Source organism: Scyliorhinus torazame, chromosome 7 (assembly GCF_047496885.1).
Source record: "Scyliorhinus torazame isolate Kashiwa2021f chromosome 7, sScyTor2.1, whole genome shotgun sequence".
Classification (NCBI taxonomy): domain Eukaryota; kingdom Metazoa; phylum Chordata; class Chondrichthyes; order Carcharhiniformes; family Scyliorhinidae; genus Scyliorhinus; species Scyliorhinus torazame.
In genome coordinates, this window is record NC_092713.1 from 100792769 (window position 1) to 100801733 (window position 8965).

At 50.4% G+C, this 8965-nt stretch overlaps 1 protein-coding gene across 6 annotated transcripts in view; it reads right to left on the bottom strand.

The window, feature by feature from the left end:
• efcab7 (EF-hand calcium binding domain 7) overlaps nt 1–8744 on the bottom strand; it is a 197274-nt gene extending 188530 nt beyond the window's left edge. For 3 of the 6 annotated variants that reach the window (XM_072511147.1, XM_072511143.1, XM_072511142.1), the window contains exon 1: nt 8530–8712. The gene's annotated coding sequence lies outside the window, so the exon portion shown is untranslated. Of the gene's footprint in view, nt 1–7949; nt 7968–8529 lie in introns of those variants that run through there. The other 3 variants (XM_072511144.1, XM_072511146.1, XM_072511145.1) reach the window with 3 other exon arrangements.
• Nucleotides 8745–8965: the final 221 nt, after the last annotated feature.

Consider the following 8965-nt stretch of genomic DNA (forward strand, 5'->3'; position numbering starts at 1 on the left):
GAAAGGGAGGGATCGGGGGGGGGGGAAAAGACACAAGGAGGGAAGGAAAAAATAGGACTAGAACGAGAGCAGCAACAAGGCTACAAAGGGCCACAACCAGGGACCCGGAGCAAGGAAGCACTGTAAGCAACCACCCAGTACGGTCTCTGGGCGAAGGGAGACTGATATGCCATCAATGAACACACGACGAGTGGTGAACGTAACTGAGGCTTTAATACACTAAACAGAAAGCCTCCTGGCCTCTGATCCCGAACTGGATCAGAGGCGGAGACCAGCCACCTTTATACATGAGCCCGAGGGGAGCAGCCACAGGCGGAGCCAGCAGGGACAAGCCCAGGCACGTAACAATACAATACAGTGGTTTACCACATTCACCCCCTGTTTAAAAAAAAAAAGAGACCAGCGGGGGTGAAGTGGGCGTAAAGATCAAGTCTGTCGGGGGCCTTGACCTTCCACCGTGATCACCTCAGTCCCGGCTGTGGTGTGGGCACCGGTGTCCAGACCTGCGCATCCGGGAGCGTGTTGTCCTCTTCTTCACCCAGTTGTTGAGTCGGTGGAGGGGAGGGGGCGATGTATGGGCTGGGGTGGTGGTGATGGTCACCGGTGGGCATGCGGATGCCATTTCTTGAGGTAGGTGGGTAGAGGTGGGGGAAAGACGGTGTAGGGTCGGGGGTGGTGGTGATGGTCGCTGGGGAACCTGCAGGTGCCAAATCCCGAAGGAAGACTGTGAACTGTCGCCCGTCCTGACGTGCCACGCAGGCATATTGTGGATTGGCATGGAGGAGCAGCCCCTTCTCGACGAGGGGAATTGGGTACCCTAAATTTATATAAACAACAAAAAAATGTTGTCCCAGTTGGGAGCGTACACGTTAACGAGTACTAGCAGTGCCCCGTTATTGTCCCGTAACCGTGTTTGTCGCCTTAAACATTGTCCTCTTGCTGATCAGTATTGCCGCCCTCGTCTCGTAGCAGGAATGGTAGGTCTGTCCACCCAGCCCTTTCTTACCCGCAGTCGGTCCTGCTCTCTCGGGTGCGTCTCTTGAAGGAAGACTTATGTCGGCTATCATGTTTCTTAGGTGAGTGAAGACTCTGGATCTTCTCTGGATCTTTTCACTGAGCCGTTGAGTCCCCTTACGTTCCAGGTAACTATCCTGGTGGGGTGCTTCTGTCTCCCCGCTCCACTGGGATTAACCATACTTACCTGGTGGACGCACCCTTGCACTCCGGGGTCTCCCTTTGTTAGGGGGCCGTCCAAGATGGCCACTGTCACTGCTCTCCCCATGCGGTAGGTCCCTGCGCTCCGGGGTTTCCCATTGTCTGGGGGGCACCGAGCATGGCCATCTGCAGTGCTTCCGCCATGTGGATCTTCCCCTGCACTCCTGGGTCTCCCTTTGCACCCAACACGGCCGCCCACTGTGTGTCCGCCACATGGGTAGGCCCCTGCACTCCGGGGTCTCTGTGGTAAACCACTGTGTTGTATTGTAACATGCCTGGACTTGTCCCTGCTGGCTCCGCCTGTGGCTCCTCCCCTCGGGCTCATGTAATGGTGGCTGGTCTCCATCTCTGATCCAGTTTGGGATCAGAGGCCAGGAGGCTTTCTGATTAGTGTATTAAAGCCTCAGTTACGTTCACCACTCGTCGTGTGTTCATTGATGGCATATCAATTTAATACACTAAACATCTAATATGAATTCATCACTCAAGCCTGATCGCCTGGAGCTGGACCCACAGGCAGCCGACGCCACTGCAACCTTCGAGCACTGGCTAAGCTGCTTCGAAGAGTACCTCGGATCCTTCACCGAAGCAGATCCTCCATGCACGGGTGAGCCCGCAAGGCTTTCTTCTCATCAGGGATGCCCCCTCGTATATGGAGGCGATAATGCTGCTGAAGGGACACTATGTTAAGTCTGTGAACGCGGTGTACGCTAGGCACCTTCTTGCCACGGAGACGATAACGCCCTGGGGAGTCAGTAGCAGAATTCCTGCGTGCCTTGCGGGTACTCTGCCGGAGCTGTGACTACCAGGCGGTATCGGCTACCCAAAACGCGGAGCTGTTGATCAGGGACGCTTATGTCGCGGGCATGAAATTGAGCTACATCCGCCAGCGATTGCTAGAAGGGGGTACACTCAGCCTCCCAGAGACAGTGCAGCGCTCAAACTCGCTGGAGGTGGTCAGCAGAACATGGAGCCCTACACCACCTACCGCGCGGTACCCTCGTGGGCGCCGCCATCATCTGACCCGGATGCAGCGCAAGTCTGTGCCGCCAGCAGCCCGCCAATGCCGGAAGCCCAAGTGCTACTTTTGCGGCCAGGGTAATCATCCCCGACAACGCTGCGCTGCACGAAACACGACTCGCAACGGGTGTGGGAGGAAGGGCCACTTTGCGAAAGCCTGCCAGATCCGATCTCTCCCTAAAGCTTCTAGGCCCAGCAGCGCTGCCTTCTGTCTGTCGGGGCCGCCCCCAGCTGCCGCGCCACCCGCCATGTGGGACCCGTGGGCGCCGCCATCTTTGATTTCGGCCGCCACATGCGACCCATGGGGGACATCTTTAACGCCATTTTGTATTTCACCCACCATGCGCAACCCATGGGGGCCGCCATCTTTGACGCCATCTCCGATGCCTCCCGGGAGCCCTGCTCACCCGATTGTACACTGACCGCCGCTACCTCCAACAGGCCTACCCATCACCTTCCGAAGCTCGCCTCCATCACGCTCAACCAGTCCCGACCTCATCACCTCACAAAATCGACGATGACCGTCCGGATCAACAGGCACGAGACAGCCTGCCTTTTCGACTCCGGGAGCACAGACCGCTTCATACACCCAGAAACGGTAAGGCGCTGCTCCCTCCCAATCTTACCCGCAACCAAGAAAATCTCCCTGGCTTCCGGATCACATGCAGTAGAAATCCAGGGGTACTGTGTTGCAACCCTTACTGTACAAGGCGTAGAGTACACTAACTTCAAACTCTACATCCTTCCCCATCTCTGCGCTGCCCTATTACTGGTGCTCGACATCCAGTGCCACCTCCAAAGCCTTACTTTAAAGTTCGGCGGACCCCTTCCCCCACTCACCGTCTGTAGCCTCGCGACCCTCGCCCCACCCTCGCTCTTCGCTAACCTCACCCCAGACTGTAAGCCCGTCGCTACTAGGAGCAGGCAATAGTGCCTGGGATAGGACCTTTAACAGGTCGGAGGTCCAGCGACTCCTACGAGAGGGGATCATTGAGGCTAGTAACAGCCCCTGGAGAGCCCAAGTGGTGGTCGTCAAGACTGGGGAGAAGCACCGGATGGTCGACTACAGTCAGACCATCAACCGGTACATGCAGCTCGATACGTACCCCCTCCCCCGCATATCTGACATGGTCAATCAGATTGCGCAGTATCGAGTCTTCTCCACAGTTGATTTGAAGTCCGCGTACCACCAGCTCCCTATCCACCCGGAGGACCACCAATACAATGCCTTCGAGGCAGATGGCCGCCTCTACCACTTCCTCAGGGTTCCCTTCGGCGTCACCAATGGAGTCTCGGTCTTCCAACGGGAAATGGACCAAATGGTTGACCAGTACGGGCTGCGGGCCACATTCCCGTACTTAGATAATGTCACCATCTGCGGCTATGACCAGCAGGACCATGACGAAAACCTCCGGCACTTCCTCCGCACCGCCAAACTCCTGAACCTCACTTACAATAAGGAAAAATGCGTTTTCCGTACAACACGCCTAGCCACCTTGGCAACGTTGTGGAAAACGGAGTCCTAGTGCCCGATCCCGATCGCATGCGGCCCCTCCTGGAACTCCCCCTCCTCCACTGCCCCAAGGTCCTGAAGAGATGCCTGGGGTTCTTCTCGTACTATGCCCAGTGGGTCCCCAATTATGCGAATCTGCTTATTAAATCCACCATTTTTCCCCTGACGGCTGAGGCCCACCTGGCCTTCAAGGCAGATATTGCCAAAGCCGCGATGCATGCTTTGGACGAGTCCATTCCATTCCAGGTGGAGAGCGATGCGTCGGACTTTGCGCTGGCCGCTACCCTCAACCAGGCGGGCAGGCCCGTGGCTTTCTTCTCCCATACCCCCAATGCCTCCGAAATTCGATATTCCTCCGTCGAAAAGGAAGCCTAAGCCATTGTAGAAGCTGTGCGACATTGGAGGCATTACCTGGCCTGCAAGCGATTCACTCTCCTCACTGACCAACGGTCGGTTGCCTTCATGTTCAATAACACACAGCGGGGCAAGATCAAGAATGACAAGATTCTGAGGTGGAGGATTGAGTTCTCTACCTACAACTACGATATCTTGTATCGACTTGGGAAGCTCAATGAGCCCCAGATGCCCTATCCCGCGGTACATGTGCCAGAGCACAAGTTGACCGACTCCGGGCCCTCCACAATGACCTCTATCACCCGTTTTTTTCACTTTATCAAGGCCTTACTCCATTGAGGTCAGGACCGTGACCAGGGACTGCTAGGTCTGCGCAGAGTGCAAACCGCACTTCTATCGGCCAGACAGAGCGCACCTGGTAAAGGCCTCTTGCACCTTTGAGCGCCTCAGCATCTATTTCAAAGGGCCCCTCCCCTCCACTGATCATAACGTGTACTTCCTCAACATTGTTGACGAGTACTCAAGATTCCCTTTTTCCAATAATATGCCCTAATATCACCTCTGCCACTGTCATCAAGGCCCTGCACAGTCTTTTCACCTTGTTCGGGTTCCCCACCTACATACATAGCGATCGGGGTTCCTCCTTCATGAGCGATGAGTTGCATCAGTTCCTGCTCAGCAGGGGCATCGCCTCCAGCAGGACGACCAGCTACAACCCCCGAGGCAACGGACAGGTGGAGAGGGAGAACACGACGGTCTGGAAGACCGTCCTCCTGGCCCTACGGTCTAGAAGTCTCCCAGTCTCCTGCTGGCAGGAAGTCCTCTCCGATACGCTCCACTCCATCCAGTCTCTCCTGTGTACTGCCACCAATGAGACTCCTCACGAGCGTATGTTTGCCTTCCCCAGGAAGTCCACCTGGGACTCCCATCCTGGCTGACAGTCCCAGGGCCTGTCCTCCTCCGGAAGTATGCGAGAGCCATAAATCAGATCCCCTCGACGAGAAGGTCCTGTTGTTTTATTTTATTTCAGAAATTTAGAGTACGCAATTAATTTTTTTTCCAATTAAGGGTCAATTTAGCGTGGCCAATTCACCTAGCCTGCACATCTTTGGGTTGTGGGGGTGAAACCCACGCAACAAGAGGAGAATGTGCAAGCTCCAGACAGTGACCCAGAGCCGGGATCGAACCTGGGACCTCAACGCCATGAGGCTGCAGGGCTAACCCACTGCGCCACCATGCTACCCCTGGGACAACATTTTAATGAAATTCATTAAAAAGACCATGGCGGAAATCCCCGGCATAGCGACGCACTGACTAATCATGGGGGGCGACTTTAACTGTGTACAGGGCCCAAGGACAGACAGGTCAAACCCCATAACAGGGAAGACCTCAAACATGGCAAAGGAACCCGGTCATTTTATGGAGCAGATGGGGGCAGTGGATCCTTGCAGGTTCACCCACCCAGGGGGCAGTGCAGAGAGGTAGCTAAACTCAATAGTTAAGAAAGGTGATATGCAGAGAGCAGAGAGTGAGGGAAAGAAGGAAAGACAGGAGGTAAAGATCAAGAGCGGAACCAGAGGGAGGGGGAAGACGAAGGAACACAAACTGGAAGGAGAACACAGGGAACGACAGCGACCATGACAAACACAGCAGCAGAGAGTAAGAAAGTACAGGAGGAAGAAATGATGAATGGCCAAAGCGGAGGCAAACGCACAACTACAACAGTGAAAACCGAAGCAAGCAACATCATCAGGGGCATCAACCAGGCGCCCCCCCCACCCAGATCCATTTTCGTATTACCGGTTCTATATGCACACTCTTTGTGCTGGGGGAAGAAAAAAGATATATGTAAAAATGGAATAACACACAAGACTTGTATAAAAGGTATACTGTAAATGTCTCTCCAGTACCCCAATATATATAGACTTCCCCAGTTTTCTCCCCTCCACACCTTGTTTTTTCTTTACTCACTAGTTACGTGATTTTGCTAACTATATAGCGTTGTTAGTTTTATCTTGTATGTACTATCTTCTCCCTTTGTTTTTCTCCTGTATTTTTCTTTTTTTTTCTTCTTTTTTGTTTGTGTACATGTGTAAATATACTATGTTCGAAAACCCAAAAAAAACATTTATTTAAAAAAATTAATGGAAACACACAAGATGCCCTGATCCATTGTCCTTCGGGACACTCCTGTCTGACTAGCCATTAGCCCATTACAGAGTCTGATGGCCTCTTTGTCTGTCAATGGGAGGTTAGTTGCATATCAACATCATGGCTCTGTTCTTTTGTATAAATTGGGTGTGGGCAATCAAAATCTGGAAACATCAGAACACCTTTGTGTGAGGAGCTGGGCAGAGCTCAGAGAGACAGAGAAATAATCTTGTTTTCAACAGGTACAGGGAAGGCTTTGGAAAGCGACCGAGAAAAGTCATGAATTTTGCCACCAAGGCAGGCTTTAGAAAAGGGTGCTGAAAGAACTTCCCGAACAGAAGAAAAATTGCTTCATAAGCTTCATAAATGTAAGTATCGCCTTTGCTTTCCTGTGTAAGTGGAATGAGAACTGCATGTTCATTTAAAGTGCTGTTTAATGGGAATTTATGTGCTAAAGTTAAGAATCTACTTGTAATCTGTTATTGTTAGGGATGAAGCTTAAATGTTTACATTTTTTTTAAAAAATAAAGTTTGTTGATGAAATTACCAATCCCTATTTCTTATGTTAGCACTCCAGGAATGAATTGATCTTTCCGCACCGCATTAAAACTTAAAGTTACGGTTCTGGGCCAGTCTCTTAGCCACTGTTGAGAGCTGACCAGGCGTCCATAACAATACTTAACAACCCAGCCTCTACAGTAAAGCTTCAATCAGTATGGTGTAGGATATGGGGAGGAACTTGTAGATTGTGATATTTCCATTTGGAACTTCCTGGCGAATTGCTGCAGTGAATCCTGTAAATGACACACACAGCTGCCACAAGAGGTGCACCCTGGCAGCAATGTATGGTTAAGATGTGGTTGGGGTGCCAATCAAGCTGGTTTGTCCTGGATGGTGTTGAGCTTCTTATGTGTTGGAGCTACACTCATCAGGTAAATGGACAGTATTTCATGATACTCTTGACATGTGCCTGTAGATTGTTGAGAAGTTTAGGGGTGAAAGGAACTAAGTTACTTGCCACAGAATATCCACCCTCTGACTTTGTATTGTAGCCACAGTATTTGTGTGGTGGTAATTGGCTGGATTGATGTTGTTCTGCTTTTGGTGGATAGGACATATTAATACAATTGTCCACGTTGTCAGGTATATGTGACTGGATCAATTATGGTTGTGGTCACTAGCAACCCCTAGGATATTGATGCTGGGGGCTTCGATGATCGTACTTCCATTGAATAACGTACAGTGTTACACTCTCTCGTCTTGGATTTAGTCATTGCCTGGCACTTGTATGGTAGGAATGTTACTTATCAAAGTCCGAATATTGTCCAGATCTTGCTACATGCAAGCACGGATTGTTTCATTATCTGAGAAATTGTGAATAGAACTGAATGCTTTGTATCACCAGCAAACATCCCATTCTTGATCTTACAATGAAGGGAAGAGCATTGATGAAGCAGTTGAAGATAGTTGGGTCTAGGCACTGATGGTCTGGGCTCAGATGACAGACTTGTAAACCCTAGTAATGAAGATGGAATTGAACTGAATTGCATTAAGATTCATCTCACTTTAAATATTTATTATTTAAATACGTCAAATATTTATCCAATTTTCCTCCAAACACAGAATGATCTCTACCTCAATCATGTCTTGTAGTAAGTCTTTCCAGTTCCAACGATCTCCATAAATTTCTACTCACCCTTCAGTGATTGAACTGGTGCCCTCTTTTCTGGCTCCCCAAGCATTCAATCCTTCCATAAGTAAAATAAAATTACAAACATGCCTCCTCTGTTCCATTGGAAGTAATTCCAGTATTTCAAAACCATGTTTCCCCCTCATAATTAGTTCCTCTCTACCAGTCTCGCGTTAGCATTGTGGGTAGCACAATTGCTTCACAGCTCCAGGGTCCCAGGTTTGATTCCGGCTTGGGTCACTGTCTGTGCGGAGTCTGCACATCCTCCCCGTGTGTGCATGTGTTTCCTCCGGGTGCTCCGGTTTCCTCCCACAATCCAAAGATGTGCAGGTTAGGTGGATTGGCCATGATAAATTGCCCTTCGTGTCCAAAATTGCCCTTAGTGTTGGGTGGGGTTGTGGGGATAGGGTGGAGGTGTGGACCTTGGGTAGGGTGCTCTTTCCAAGAGCCGGTGCAGACTCGATGGGCCGAATGGCCTCCTTCTTCACTGTAAATTCTATGAAATTATATTTTTTTTAAAAAGCAAAACAAGTGAAATTTAACCAGTCTATTAACATAAGGAACGAAAATAACTTTTGCTTCATACCTAAACAAAACCAGGCCGGCGCCACTGCAATCTCTTTGCTTTCATCCACTACAATGCAACTTTCCCAAAAGTTAACGTTTCTGCAGATTTAACGTTGTTAAGGGATTATAGTTTGCTCTGACCTGACTTCTCGCAGCCCAGGCCCAGGCTGTAACCATGGAGACCTGCCCCAGTCAATGGAGAGCGAGCGGTCCTCACTATTTACCGCTACTGATGTGAGAAGAACTGAGTGCCGCAGATTAGTTCCGCACTCCGGACCGGGTGGTTTCGGATTCATTTAAATATTACTTTAAATCAAACATTTCGATTTTTAATTTATAACATAACACAAAAGAGCTGGATACTAAATATTACCGAGTTATGCTCCTTTCGCTGATTTATCCCTCTCCCTAGTTTGACCGACAAATGTCTCAGATTTTACCTGCACTCCTATTTT